Genomic DNA, 15,152 nt, shown 5'->3' on the forward strand with positions numbered 1-15,152 from the left:
AGCACCATAACATTTGTTTTAAATATCTTGGGAGTGAAATAAGGGCCAATGGGCAATATCTACTGGGTAATTGCTTTGTTTGCCAGATGTTTCTTTTCCTAACTTTATTACTCAGTAAATACGAGTATGTATTGCAATTGCAAATAGCGGGTAAAAAGAAAAAAGTGGGACAGATGCTAATCTCAGGATGTGAAGACATAACTGTGAACTGGTTTATAAAAGGGGAGGGAGGCTTGCTGCTCGGGAGTGCAAATCAGCTGGTTCAGTGTAACTGTTATATCTTTCTGCACCTATAGCAGTATAAGTAGAGCCAAACCATTGTAATTTTAGATTTGTTTCAGCTCCCCCTATACCATTATGAGTCAACAGACATAACAGTTATATCATAACATCTTATACTAATATAACTCATGTCTGACTGCCTTTGTATTTACATTAGAGCAGGGGTTGTCAACCGGGGGCACTTTGGAAGACCCAGGGGGTACATGGCAGTGGTGCGGAGAAGCCACCTGCACTTCCCAGTTTAGTTTGTTGACTGGCCGCCGGGGAACTCCCTGCTTCTTGACCAGCCACCAGGGGTACACCAACCAAAAAAGGTTGAAAACCCCTGCATTAGAGTAACCCCAAAGAAGACACCATATTTCCCCACATACAACCCATCCCCAGATAAGACACACACTTTGTTTGAGGAAGTCATAGCTGACTTTGGCCTGTAGGGGATCCTGACTGCATGGCTGAATCCTAAGTGGTGCCACTCAGGCAAAAGCTAAAGTGTGACCCCTCTCATAGCCACTGGCCAATCAGCAGGAACTGTTGGTTGCTTAACCAAAAACTACTGCCAGTTCTGTAGTGGCTGTAGCTCTGACTCTGAAGGATGAAATCTACCCCCTCCTTTCCTGAGGCTAGTAGGGAGAGAACATGGCAGCAATTTTTACAGTTTCCATGTCTCCGTTTCTCCTTTCCAATGTAGAAAATTAACCATCCCAACGAAGACACACAATCCAATTCTGGAAGGCTGATTCTGGGGGAAAGGGGGAGGAAGTGGGGAAGGTGCATGAGGCATGTGATGTGATATGGCCACCATCGCTCCACATTTCCATACGTATATCTGAGATAAGAATCTGGCCCATCCTCTCAAGAGAGACATTTATCTAGCCCCCAGAAGCAAATGGGTGTCTTTAACCTAAATGACTAATACCAAGCGGCAGTCCATTTCAAGGTAAAGCATCTTACCCTGGAAGCAAAGGGAATATAGAAGAAGGAAAAGGAGAGGAATCCCAGTCTATAGCCTGCTCTCCCTTTCAGAAAGACCTTCAACTTCTGTGGATGAATCTATGGCTCAAAGGTTGGACTGTTACGTTACCTCAAGACCCATCAACTAGCTGTGGTAGAGATTAGGGGTGTGCGAAGTGGGCCGTATTTGATTTGGATTTGGCCCAATTCAGGGAACAGTGATTCGATTTGTTGATTCAGATCACTGTCCCGATTCGATTCAGCTGAATCTGAATCTGAAGATTTGATGCTGATTTGGAGAATCAGCGATTCGGCCATAGACACGACTTTAAATGTTTTTTTCTACATACTTTGAGATACCAGGCATGGCTTGTGAATGCTGCGATGGTGGGGCGGATGGAGCATCCCACAGAAGTGTGTGCTCAGCGGTGGACCCGGAAACGGGGGACCCCCCTGCACCCTCTTGGATCAGCAATTGGCCATGAAGGGGTGGGGGGGCCCAAGTGCCCCCCCAGACCCAAGAGGCACCAGTCACCGGTGGCGGTGGGGGGTCCCCCATGTGCTCTGTGGCAGACCTGGAAGTGGATTGGAAGTGCTTCTGGTCCACTTCTGGGTCCATCGCCAAGCACACTGGGGCCCCCCCCATGCTCCTGTGGGACGCTCCATCCACCCCACCATCTCAGTGTTCATGAGCCACCTGGTACCTTGAGGTATGTAGAAAAAACTTTTAAAGCTGTGTCTATGTCTGAATCATCGAATCTTTCCAAATCTCTCCAAACTGATTCGGAGGGTTCCGATTCGATTCAGAGAGATTAAAGGGTCTCCTGATTTGATTTGGATTCAGAGATTTGGCCGCTAAATTGGACCGAATCTCTGCCAAATCGAATCAACGACCAAAGCTTTGCACAGCCCTAGTAGAGATCATCCTTGAGTCAAGGGTTTGCCACCGTCACTAACTTTTTTTTATAAGAGCTTATCTGGAAAAAGAGAAAGGGAAGTCTCCAAGACAAGAAGCATATGTTGTAGTGCCAGTTCTCATAGCCTGTGCACAGGAGAGGTAAGAGTGCAGCAGACTTTACTAAAGCTCAGCATTCATTGCCTAGATATATGAAGTAATAGTATTCTCAATCTGTCAAAGCTCAAACATAGAACACAAATATATAACAGATGCCAAAACTGAAAAGAAAAACGTATTATGCTTCCTCGAGAAAATCACGTATACCATGGGGATTCATTCTTTAGCATAAGCCACTCTTTCAAGAAGCAGTTTCATGATTCTTGGTTTCTCATGGAAATAATTTTTTAACAATGAATTTGGAGGACATACCACATTTGAACGGATAGTATGTATTATTGGAACAAAAAAAAAAGTCACTCTCCTTGAAATGAGGGGCATTTTAAACTGTGCAATAATGGGACCATTTTATGCAAAGAACAGGCAATACCACATTGTTGCGATTGTAGCAAAGTAGCCAATGTCAAGTTTTTCATGGCTTCACTTCTGTAATCCGCTCTGTAAAGGAAACTAGATTAGAAATAATGAGAGACAGCTAAGAACCACAGAAGTCTTTCCCTTCAGAGCTGCAATTCACTCCATGTAAAAACAGGGCTTGGAATAGGGCAGGGAAAATTTTTCAGACAAATAGCTGATTTGTTGAAAAAATTGCAGTCTTGGGCTGATGATCTAGACAGAGAAAATTAGAAATGTAATCCAACTATAGGCTCCCTAGTCTCTTTCAAGCTACCCCACACCTTTCAAACGTTCAAGCAGACTGTCTTTGCCTTGCTAAGACTTCCCCTTGCTACTGATCAGAAAAGAGGTGTCTTCTGGTAAAAAACAGTGGCAAAATGTAAATTTGGAGGGATTTCAAACTATCCTGAGACAGGTTAGGCACTTCTGAGTGGGCAGGATATGACTTGATTCCCCCTTCTGCTTTTATTGTGATATAAGCAAATGAGTCTCTGTATTGTGCTCCTTTCTTTCTCTGCAGAGGAACATGCATTTTCAGTTTAAGCACACCAGAGAGCCTGTATTTCCTGACCCCTTAAATTAAACAAGCTAAATGAACTAGGTGTTCTCATACATCTGGGGATGAGCACACCACAGACAACTGTTACACCTTCTCTCAACCTTATTTCACCGGGTCAAGTGGAGAACGAGGTAGTTAACTGTTAGTTTGAAGTCAGGCAGAAAGACAGCCAAGCCAGTGGCAATACATTTTAACCTCCCTGACAGTTCATAAAGGTGCAAATCCAGCCCGCCTACAGTGGAGAATACCTGTGAATTTGGAGCAGCGTCCTGCCTCAGGGGGTTTCCAAACTAATTGGCTCAAAGTTGACTTGGTATCTGTAATTTTTCCAAATAGACTTTCTCCTTAATAGTTTTAGCCTGTAGGGTGGGGGACATACCTATTATTATAACATACACACTGAGATAGTGTCGGATGCATGGCTACTTCTCTAAGTGCCACCCTAGAAGAAGGGAAAGGGAACACTCTGAATTTTCCACAGTAGATCCGTGAAAAATTATTTCTCACAGATGTTTCCACAATCTTTGATATACTGAGAAAAAAATACATTTTTCTTTGAGCCTTGTACAGATGCTTTTGCTTGTAGAGTATGGCCTGTGCTATAAAACAAGCTGGCTGAAAGCCTGCTCCAGGTTTTCTGTAACACTTTAAGAATCCATTCATAAATGCTTCACTAATATTTAATAAGAGATTCATTGATGTAGCTATTAAATAGCATGGCATGTTATATAAAACTATCTCATAAAAATGGACAAGTAATAAACTCTGACCAGATGCAAAGGATGCTAAAACAGCTTGTAAAGAATCATAATGTGCAAACACTGTTGGAACAACAAATGGTGTCTGGTTCAGTCTTAATGTTGAGTTATTTAAAAAAAAGAACTGGTCCAATTATTTAAATAATTGGTTAATATACTTTTGGCCCTAACAGCACATAAATACATGCTTAACTTTGTATCTTTTAAGGTCTACACATAGGCATGGACTTAACTTGAAGTGTATGCTCGAGTCCTGAGGTCTGAGTCAAGGCTTCCACCGTTATTTTAGGGGAGATATTTCATTTGCAGGGGAAAAAAATGCTGTAGAAAAGCAATGCATCCCAGTGGTTAGGACACTCCTCTGGGACTCAGATCTTGGCTCTGACACCAACTTTCAACATAGCTTTGTGCAACTCATTCCACTTCCCCTTCTGCTGTAGTTTTCCTATTTGAAAAATAAAGATAAGTATCCTGAGATGTACACAGTACAGACGAATGGTACCACAGAAGACAAGATATAGCACTGGTCCAAACCCAATATAAAAAAAAGGGAAATCAGCCATCCTGTACATAGTTCGCCAGCAATCAGAACCATATTTAGAAGGATAATTAAAATGAAATGCCAGCTAACATCTATAATCATAGGCAAATCATTTTTATGCTCTTGAGGGGGCTGGGGGAAAGAATGATATTAAAAGTTTGAAACTGCTAATACAACCTTGCCTGGTTCAGAGTAGTAGTAAATGCAAGTCAGCTATTTCATTGCACTGTTAATGTTTCACAGTTACATTGTGAAAAGTCAAAGAACATGAAACTTTTACCATTAACGTGATTCTACTACACCTGGGGATTTTCTAGTCTACATAAAATATACATTACCATAGTACTATTTCGACCATATAATATATAGCATCCATGTGATATGCAACATAACCAAGTCAGCACTGCTGCAGGAACCCTACCATTATTTCTTAGTTTTCAGATTTCAGCCCTGGGTGTAGTAAGGTAAAAACCTTAAGTATCCAGTAATCGAATTTCTGGCATTTAATACTAGGTCCGTCTCTCCAGGTGGACCCTGCATTCTGTTAGAGCAAGTGAAGCAGTTACACAGTTAAACACTATAAGCAGTTAGTAGCCAAGGCCTTTGCCACATGTCAAGACACACTAGCGTTGGGAAGTTTCATGTGCTGTACAATAGCTTGCAAAGGCCCAGGGATGTTCACTTTAGTTAACATTTACTACTTGTGGCTGAAACCTCTGTCCCATACTAGCTTCCCATGGTCTTCTCCTCCATACACAGTCAAACCACATCATCTCCGCTGTCTTGAAAAAAGAAAAAAGAAAGGGACTGATGCCTTGTTGCCTCAGCAGTACAGGTGACCACAATGGTCCTTTACTTCCAAGGGTGTTACCTGAACCAGTCACGAGATCCCATGGAAGAAAGATATTTAACACATTTCCTGAGTACTTTGTTTCTATAGAAAACACATGTAATGGCGCCAAACGTTTTCCAAACTATTTAATTAACTGCCTAGATACCTTGCATGTGAAACCTCAAACCACAATTGTAACCTCTACAGTTTCCCTTGATCAGGCAGTATTTAATTTGGATGACATCTTTTTATAATATTTATTTTCTGGCCCATTCCAAGACTCTCATGTTAATGCCACAAGAACTTCAATCTCCTATATAACATTTCAGTTCTTGGAGGGATTGGGGGTGGGGCGGGGGCTTCTGCATCCATTTAAACTACATTACAAAAATACTCCAGTGAAAATCTGATCAGCAAAATGTTTTAGTCTGGCCTTATTGAATATGAAAGAAGTTAATGGAAAACCTAAAAATCTGGAAGGAAATTTTTGACACTGTTCAAAACAGGACATGAAAACTTTAACTCAGTATTTACATATATTATGTGAAAATGCACCCATCAAGGTTAAGATTTAGCACTGTCTGCTCTCACACACTTTAAACAGAAATTTTCTGGGATTTGTTTACTCTTCATAAATCTGACCTTAAGGACAAACTATTCTGTTTCTGTCCCCTTTTCAATACTATCTACTTCCCATGACTTACGTTTTTAAACTACAAACAGGCTTACTGAAAATTTTAAAAGACTAAGGAAAAAAACAAAGCGCGATGCACATCATATCGTACCTCCTGTTGCCCCTTCATTAAGGAGGTTACAAATTATATTAATGGTGGCCCAGAACAACATGTTTGAGAGGCTGATATCTCGACATGCTTGTGACTGATGTGTTGTTTTGCATGCTTCCTGAAATATAGAGCGGGTCAGGAATTTTCTGACCGTCTCAATTCATCGGAAAATGTCAGCTTGCCAACAGACGTTTTTGTCAGAACATGTACAACACTTTTGTCAAGGAAGGTTTCTTCGGACCAAATGGAATTGGCAGACAAAACCAGACTGAGAAAGCACGTTGCGCCTCAGAATAGCTGACAACCCATCGGTCACCTAGGATGTCAGAAGATCAGGTTCAAGTCCCCACTGTCTAATTCAGGTCAGGACTTGAACTTCCCTCTCTCATATCTCAGTAAAATGACCTGACAACTTGTCTTAGGCAAATGTGACAAATGGATTCTTTTTCTCATTTTTTCTCAAAATTCTTTCAAAGGTCTTTGTTTGGGCTGAATGCGACATGGGATTTTTTTTTTTTGAAATCGCAGAAGTTTTTGTAGGATGATAAAACAGTTTCCCATCCAGGTGCAATTAAAAATTGTGCCCAACCAAGCATGCCAGCCATGGACTACAGAGTCTTTGTCTACTCCCTCTACAATGGCATGTTTTGGAGATAGCAGAGGAAGAAGATCTGCAAATAATTTGTTTAGCAGGTGACACTTTCTCTGCTGTAGCTTTGTCCTCCCATGAGATGACATCAATAACATCCAGACACACACACACAAAAAATCTTGTCTGAAAATCTGGTGAAGAAAAAGTTATAATTTCGAGTGCGTTAGTAATGAATTTTTGAACAGTCAAAAAGTGACAAGTACATAGATTTTAAGGTTATTTGGAAACACTGCTATCATTTGGTCTGATCTCAGCTACAGAATTGGAAAAGAGCAAATATAGTGCCCGTCTTTAAGAAAGGGAAGGGGGAGGATTGGGGGAATTACAGATGAGTAGGGACCTACCAAATTCATGACAGAAGTGGGCTGCATCTTTCGATTTTGCAGGTTCCCCTGCGCACACCCCACCTCCACACCACCACCACTCGCTGCTCTCCTGATCGGGGGGAGGCAAAAATCGTGGTTTTAATATGGTGCTGTTTTTGCCTCCCGGCCAGTCAGCAACAAACAGCAGGGCTGCCAGGGCCCCTTGGCCAATCAGTAGTGAGTGGCTCCATACTGAAAACTGCAGTTTTTGCCTCCTTGCCAATCAGGAGTGTCAAGCATTGGGGCCCCTCCACCCATGGTAGAGGAGTGCACAGGGAAACCTTCAAGGGTAAAGGAACCACTGCACAGCCTATTCCTGCCATGAATTCGGTAGGTCCCCACAGATGAGTCAGTCTAACTTTGATATCTGGATAGATTAGGAGCATGTCAAAAAGGAATCAGTTTCTAAGCACCTAGAGGAGAACAAGTTAATCAGGAACAGCCAACATGGATTCATCCAGAGCAAGTCATGGCTGACCACCCTGGTTTACTCTTGGAGCATGATGATATATCCGCCTTACAGTGTTTTCATCTAGACAGTGTCACTAGCAAGCCAAGGAAACAGTCTCCCACAACATTCTTAAAAGCCTTGCTAAAGTCAAGTTATATTGCATCCGCTGCTCTCTCTCTACCCATTACCTTGGATGGCAAAGAGCAGTGGATGCAACATACCTTGACCAGATGACCTCCTGAGGTTCCTTTCAACCATACTTATCTATTGATTCTAAATCAAGTTCAATAACTCATTATCTAGAGTACCTAGATGAATTAGGACCTCTCCCTTGGAATGGAATCCAGTCCATTCAAGCACTTTCATGGGGAATCCACTTCATTTCTTGGTAATCTGTTTCCATAATTAATTATGAAGATGAGGCAAAATCTTGGCACCGTTGACATCAGTAGGAGTCTTTGTATTGAGGCTAGAGGGCCAGGATCTCACCCACAATGTATAATGTTCAGTTATGAACATCCCTAAGAACATTTGGGATTATAATTATATATCCTCCAAAGGTATCCTCCAAATCCTGAGGAATCTTAAGCAGGTAATAGCATATTTTCTCATATCTCTTGTGTGACTTTCCAATTAAAAAAAAAATCATCAACACTCGTGTTAGGGTAAGTAATAGAAAGGGTGCAAAGAGCCATTGGATAAATGGAAGGATCTGAAATGCAGGAACAAGGTCAGATGTTAGGGCTCCATTTTTTTCTCATTGGATGCATCTAGACGTGCACTTTACTGCAGAGGTGACTAATTAGTTCTGCAGTAAAGCGTCACCATCTATACATGGGCTCATATTAGGGTCCAGTAAGTTAATTAACTCTGCTGTAGGATACTACTGTCTGGGAGAAGTATTACCCTCTGACGGAATAATTTATGATGCTGCAACATGCAGATGGTGACCAGGGCTGGGTGGGGCATGAGGTTGCTACAGTGCGGCGGCTGCCTGCCAGATAGCCCTGCACTGTAGCACCCTTGTAACTCAGCCAGCCCCTCCACCACCCAACGCTGCCATCCAGAGCCCGGGGTTGACCCCCCCAGGCTCCCTGCCAGCCCAGGGCTGCTCTGCCCCAGCGAACCATGCTGAAGTCCTGGGCGCACATGTAAACAATGCACCCAGGAGAAAAAAACTCCAGTGCGATCTGTGCCAGAGTTTATTTCTTCACCCTAATTGCATGTGTAGATACTCCCATTACAGTACTTCCATTAATGGCATGAAGTCTTTTATGAAACTCAAGCATACATCAACTTTAGGGCTCCGACATCTTTTTAGAAAGCGTTCAATAGCAAAGTCACAAATTAATTTCACAAACAAAAGCAATTGGTTGCTCCAGGATGCATCCTGAACATGACCAGAGCAGCTTACAATCTTGTTATTTTTCCCTCCACAACTGAATTTAGACTAGGCACCAAGCACTTTAGGCAATACCCGTCTCTTATCTAGCATGTTGCCCGCTCCACAACCATGGGGAGCATTTTGCATGTGGCACTCTGTTCATCTTCCACTAACATACAAAGATGTCAGAGTTTATTAAGATGGTTAATGAAGACAGACTGAGGGACCTAAATCTCTTCAGCCTCTGCAAGAGAAGGCTGAGAGGTGATCTCGTGGCTGTCTACAAACTCATCGGGGGGGGAGGGGGGTCAGCAGTGAATAGGGGATATTCTTTTTACCAGGTTGCTCCTCAGGTTTACTAGAAACAATGGCAATAAACTGATGGCCAAAGTAGATTTAGATTGGACATTAGGAAGACATTCTTTATGGTGAGGGTTGCCAAAATATGGAAAGGACTTCCAAGAGAGGTGGTACTTTCCCCTACCTTGGAGGTGTTCAAAAGGAGATTAGACAAGCACCTGGCTGGGGTTACCTGACCCCACTGCTCTTTCCTGCCCAGAGCAGGGGGCCAGACTTGATGACCCCTTCTGACCCTAGAAATCTATGACATCTATGGTTCTATCCTTGGGTAGTGGCTCTGCTACACAGAAAGGCAAAAGGCAGAAGGCCTGAATTAACCACGATGATCTTCCCCATGAGAAACGTGTACATAAAAATGTAAACAAAAAAATTCCTGTGTTGTGAAATGAAGAAAAAATGCATTGCAAGAGGGAAAAAAAATGCAGGATCAAATTAATATTTCCTTTAAACTTATCTTAAAAAATGTTGCAGTTCCCAAAATAACCCTCTTCTCCAGAACAGTCTCAGTCAGTCCCCTCTGCAAATGTATCTTGTCAGCCTCAGTTAATTTATCATTGTACTTTGACAATAATCCTTGCTTTTCTTTCTAAAGATAACCCATGTTTAATGGTTATATAATATGCAGCAAGCCAGGAATATCTTGCAAACATTTGGAAAGGTAGCGTAACAATGTTCCGCCAGATTTATCTCGGCATCTAAACACCATTTTTTACATGCCAAAAGTTCTTTCAGTTCCTAGTGTCTTGTGAGTTTTGAAAACTAGAGTAATTTTTGTCTGCGAATGACTTAGAAGAACTTATCAGGAGTCCAGGGGGTATCAAATGTCACCAAAAGATAAAAGACGTTAACATTGAAACATAGGCTGTTTCCGAAGTCATCTGAACGTATGTAAATTCCAGGTAAATTTGTGCCTCAAGACAATATAGAGGAAGATAGGCAATTGTAGAGCATTCCCTTTGCTCCCCACCCGCTTTAGTGCAGCAGATGGGTGGGTAAGCATTTGTGGCCTGGGAAATGCTGAGCTGAGAGGAGGAATGTGAAGGGAGAGGATAGGCATCCTATTCTCTAGGGGATGAGCATCCAGGCACAGAAAGCAGCATAGAAGGCAGCAGGAAGACGACAGCAGGAAAGAGATGAAGGGAGGTTGATGTGGGAGCTTATCTGTAGAGTTAAAGGGGAACTGTTAAGAAAAGAATGCAGAGAAATAAAAGATATCCCAGGGGTTGAAGGCAAATATCGGTTTTCCTCAATTACCCACACAGAGCTTGTTAGGACTGTCCAAGGACTGCCCATTTGAAACATAAGCATAAGAAGAGGCACCCAGAGTTGTTGGAACGTGGAGGCCTTCAGGGGGAGCGAATAGCTTGTCTAAACCCTCCTTCATGTCTGCAGGGAAATAGCAGGAGACAGAACCTAGATACGAAGCCAAGACACAAAGCGAGCATCCAGCTAGACCAGAGCTTTCCAAACTTTTTATGTTGGTGACACACTTTTTAGACATGCATCATTTTACGACACAGTAATTCAGTTCTGGGGGAGGGGGCCAACAGAAGCAGACGCGAGTAAGGGAGCTCCGCGGTGCCCTTCCGCAAAATTTTCTGCATTTCGCGCGACACACCTACACACTGCCGCCGACACACTAATGTGTCGCGGCACACAGTTTGGAAAGCTCTGAGCTAGACCATGCAAACTGAGTGCAGGGATCAAGGGGAAAGGATCTGCAATCCAGCCCAGTCACAGTGGGGGCCAGCCAGGTTGAAGCAAAGCAGATATCTGTTCTGGTAACCAGAGGTGAGCGTGAAGGCTTCACTGAGAGTCCGCCAAACCCCCACTCCCACCCAAGTGACCTGGCACCAAATCTGAAGTGTATAAACCAATGCAGACAGACCAGTAGATCAACAGTCAATATTTGGCTACTTGACTAGTGCAAGAATCAACCTGTCAAGATTTGATTTCACTCCTTTGTTGCTAACACTCAGGATAAAAGGTGCCAGAACACAGTTGTCGACCAGAGTAGGGGAGGAATGGTTGTTTGACCCGCGTCGTCTCTCTGCTAGACGAGCATTCAGAAATTGTCCATCAGTTCTCACTATTCTGTCATAAGTCAAGTCTAGAGAAATGTTCCCAATATGCAATCTCTGCCTCTCTCATTGGATACTTTATAGCGCTGGCTTTCAGTATAACAGGAACATTACTCCAAAGTTTCAAACTCTTCCTAGAATGCCTAAAATGTCCCTGTTGTTTGCCAGCTGGCTTGTAAAACTATTTGAACTCTTCTCTTCTTTTGCACAGTTGCTCAGTTCACTGCTTGATACAGTCCCAGGCACAGAGAGCAGTATGGAAGGCAGCACGAAGAACAGAACAACGCATGCAAACATGGGAGACGAGCAGAGTTCGGGGCCTCTTTTCTATGGCCATTGACAAACCCCGTGTAAGCAGGTGGACATGATAGCTGCCTTTCATGCTGGCTGAACAAAGTAGCAATTAAATGCCCCCTTTTTAAAATGAGAATTGAATCAGAAGAAGCAACTGCCCAAATCATGAGTCAACGTGGCATGGTCGGAGTCGATGTTGAGTCATGCTGAGGTGTTTTCCTTAGAGTCTGAATGCAAATATAGGATCTGGATATTGTTTGGCAGAGCTGTGCATGTCTGTACAATTCAAGATACTTGAGGCAGGTAGAAAGCAAGAGAAGCATTTGTGGAGGCCATGAAAGAAAGGAAAAAAATGCTAACTTGAAAGGGACTTGGATTTGCGAGTGTGGAGACTGTCTCCTGTCTGAACACAGTAGATACCAGGGAAACAAAATTGTGTCAAAGAATTACCTATCTCAGTTTCTCTCAATATTGACTAACCACTTGGGCTGAAAGGGGTATTATATTAATCAGATATATAAAAATAGCACCTGGAGGATACAATTACATATCAGTGCACCAGAATGATTGTGGACCATGCAAATGCACAAGACAGAATTCCTGGTCCAAAGAGTTTACAATCTCCATAGATAAGACAGATACATTTGGGCGGTAAAGGTACAAAGAAATAAAGAAACTACATAGCACACTAATGGGAAACCTAGAAAGGAAAAGTGGGTCTCAAGTCCTGGTCCAGTGTTGTATTCACTGGCCTATGCAGGTTCTGGTGTTCCCATATGTAGCTGGGAAGACTAATCTTGACATGTCAATTAAAAAAAAAAAGCCACAAAAAAGCAAAGCCATTGTGGGCAAATAAATGTCTTTGTCCTTTTGGGCACACTACTGAGAATAAAAGGGAATCATTACGAGGTTCATGAACACAAGCACATTGTGAACTTTTAGCTCTTTACTCACCCATAGTGATCCTTTTAGATTTCTGAACTAAAGCTCTGTGCTTAACCAAGCCACTTTAGGCTAATGTAATCAGGTCATCCAATGCAATAACGGGAATTGTTTTCATTCAGCGGTACCGTAAACCCAGCGTGAATCATGACTTTCTGCCAGAGATGAATCTGACAGCTGATGCACTGACCACACATGGAGGTTCAGGAGAAATATGTTCAGAGTTCTGGCAGATTCCTAAAGTATTTTTGATCAATGTTCTTTGGAAGTCTGGAGAACATTCATTCCACCTCCAGACCTCCAAAATATCTGCTATTGACACAATTTATGGACTTACTCATCAGGCTGTATTTAAAAATCCTTGGAGACTTGCAAGTACATGGAAACACATACCTACCACTGCCACCTTTTCTCATTTGATTTATATCATCATATGTTAGAGAAAGAGAAGGAAAACCACTAAATTTAAAACAACAAGTTAGAATCAATTTGTCAATGTGCAATTTCTCAAATTCCTGTTTAGTTCTGTCAAGAGCTTTAAGGGGGATCCTTCTGAGGGGTTGGAATTTACACCCACTCAGTTGTAAGTTAAGTCTACCTCTTTTCCTTGTCTCTGTATCTCATATGTAGCCGCAAAGGACTTTTTCCTCCCCAAAGGTTGGACATGCCTTTAGGGTAAGGGAGGTAGGGAAAGGAAAGCTGATCTGAACCTTTCTGTCATCTTTTTGATTTCCTCACCAATTCATCACCTCTATAACTTGGAATAATTCCAAAGGGCTTATTTATGGTGTATTTAAGGGACATGATTAATCAAAAAAGTTTTTTCTCACTTCCTGAAATGCACAGTAATTCTGCAAATGGACATTTTAGGCTTTACCGTTCAGTGAGGCCACACCAGATTAGAATGAATATGAGCATAAAAGCTTATAGAATATTGACCTTGTTCGAAGAGAGAAGAGGCAGTGGCTGTTGAGCAGATGTAAGCTAAAAGAATCAGGCCTTATTTTTTGCCCTATATTTTTGGGAAACTACCCAGCATCATCCCAATAAAAGACCGTATTTATACCATTTAGTTTCTTCGGGAGATATCTGAAAGAACTCTTCTGAAATTGTATCATTGCACAAGAGGCTGAAAAATTCAGAGAAAGTGGGGAAACTTCAGAGAAACATGCCCATCAAAGCCTGCCAGTTACACTTGTGCAGGTCCACTGACTTCTCTACGGAGCCACTGTGCCAAGCTGAGATCTGAAATTAAGCACATGCAACTAGATCAAAATAATTTGACTCACTGTCTTCAAGTCAACACAGTTGCAGCAGTTCAGCAGACAGCCCTCAGCTTGCACAGCACCATGTGCATGTGGGGTGCTACATAAATGACACTACTACGCATTTACAGAAGTGAGGACCATTTCCCTTGTGCAATGCCACGTATGTTTTAGTTTCAGTGCAACCCTCTCTGGGGAAGGCATCTGGCAAATATTAGGTCAATAGGAAGATGGTGGAATGGTGAAATTTCCTGGCAGGGTTTTAGCTCTCTGTGCCAGGAAGTTTGGGTGGTTTGTAGCACTTACCGATTTCTCCATTTCTCTTATTCTTGAGGAGACAGCACCTGAATACCATAGGGAAGACTTCACATAGCCCTTAGGGTATGTATTTCTCCATTTTAGGATATATAAAAAAAACCTAGAAATATGTTGATGGCTGAATGAGGTTGAAACATGTCAGTTTTTCTTGACATTCTCCCATGAGCTAATTGCACTTTTTGTTTCTTTGTCTCAAGGCTGATGGTCAATTTGGCTTTATATCAATAGATTCAAAGATGCAGCTGGGTAAAGGTTTCATTATTGCAGCATGAAAAATGTGTTTTCCCAACTTAACTCAAAAATCCCGGATAGTGTGACACACACCAGGAGAGGGACGACAGTGCTGGCGGCAGTGGTAGTCCCTTGAAGTCGAGGATGATGTCCGTCAGGCTTGATGGGTCCTCGAGTGACTGAGGAGACTGATTTTGGATGTACACATTCTCCAACAATGGGGACATGTTGTTGCATGGGGGAGTGGGATTTGCAGCCCCGGGTTGGTCTCCTTCTCCTTCCTCCACCACTGCCGTTCTGCCTCAGTACTGAGTCGTTGGGCCTTGAAGTGGCACATGCCTTGGTGGGCCAGGTGGCACCATGCCAAATTGTTAGCAGTGCATTTCATTTGACAACTCAGGGCAGGGGGAAGAAATTGGTGCTTCCAAGTTGCATCCTGTTTGTAGACATTTCCTTCCATTTCAGAGTATTCCCTCAGGGCTATTTTGTGCATAGTCTTCCCAGAATAGAGAAGCACAATTGCTCCCAAAAATCACTTCCCTAGGAAATTAATGAAGGCAAAGATCTGTTCACAGTGAATTAAATTGTGGTAATGGGTAAAAATAAGCGCACTGACTCTATGGCCTGCAC

The sequence above is a fragment of the Alligator mississippiensis genome, chromosome 2 (assembly GCF_030867095.1).
Source record: "Alligator mississippiensis isolate rAllMis1 chromosome 2, rAllMis1, whole genome shotgun sequence".
In the NCBI taxonomy this organism is placed as follows: domain Eukaryota; kingdom Metazoa; phylum Chordata; order Crocodylia; family Alligatoridae; genus Alligator; species Alligator mississippiensis.